Genomic DNA, 655 nt, shown 5'->3' with positions numbered 1-655 from the left:
ACAGAAGGAAACTCGCCACCACAGAAAGCAGCAGGAAAACATCCACGGAACGGAGAGAATGCAGAGGTAATCAACGGCACGGCAGGGGCAATTGCCCGAATGCGGAGAGCAGTTTTGTTATACAAGCACAGTCGCCGTACCAAAGCCAAAGGATTCAAGAGGGGCTTCTTCTATACTTGTGGAATATGACGCCCAAGAGGGTACAGGATGACTGTTTTTTCTCTTCCTTATCCCTCCCGCCCGGGTTGGTTCGGATCATTGTTTTGCTTTTGCTTTTATTTGTTTGGCGGGCAGGGTGCGTTTTTACACTGGGTATGGGGGTTAATAACTTTTTTCGGGGAGTGTGGTGGGGGTGTGGTGTGGAAATGGAGGCCATGTAGTTGGTCACAGAATCGGTGCGATCAGGTCGGGGCACCATTCACGGTCGTGGGACGACCTTATTAAAAAAAAAAAAAAAAAAAAAAAAAAAAAAAAAAAAAAAAAAATTTATTGATACAGTTTCTGTACTATATTGGTACGCGAAGCTTCCAACCCGCCTCTGGCGGTTATGTTTGGTCAATTTCTTTTGACCGGGGTCTACGGACCCCTTTTTTTTTTTTTTTTGTGGGTCTGTCCGCCATATCCATATACCCCTATATATATATACCCATATATA

At 44.7% G+C, this 655-nt stretch overlaps 1 non-coding gene across 1 annotated transcript, besides 1 other annotated feature; it reads left to right on the top strand.

The window, feature by feature from the left end:
- Positions 1 to 442: 442 nt before the first annotated feature.
- Positions 443 to 485: a microsatellite.
- A 1-nt stretch (position 486) lies between these two features.
- Positions 487 to 587, top strand: Tc00.1047053462783.10. The gene has a single exon (XR_008254678.1). It is a non-coding gene; the product is annotated as a spliced leader RNA, 5' partial (transcript).
- Positions 588 to 655: the final 68 nt, after the last annotated feature.

This window comes from Trypanosoma cruzi (assembly GCF_000209065.1).
Source record: "Trypanosoma cruzi strain CL Brener chromosome Unknown tcruzi_1047053462783, whole genome shotgun sequence".
Lineage (NCBI taxonomy): Eukaryota > Euglenozoa > Kinetoplastea > Trypanosomatida > Trypanosomatidae > Trypanosoma > Trypanosoma cruzi.
The sequence above is the reverse complement of the archived record's forward strand: the minus strand, read 5'-3'. Positions and strand labels throughout refer to the sequence as shown.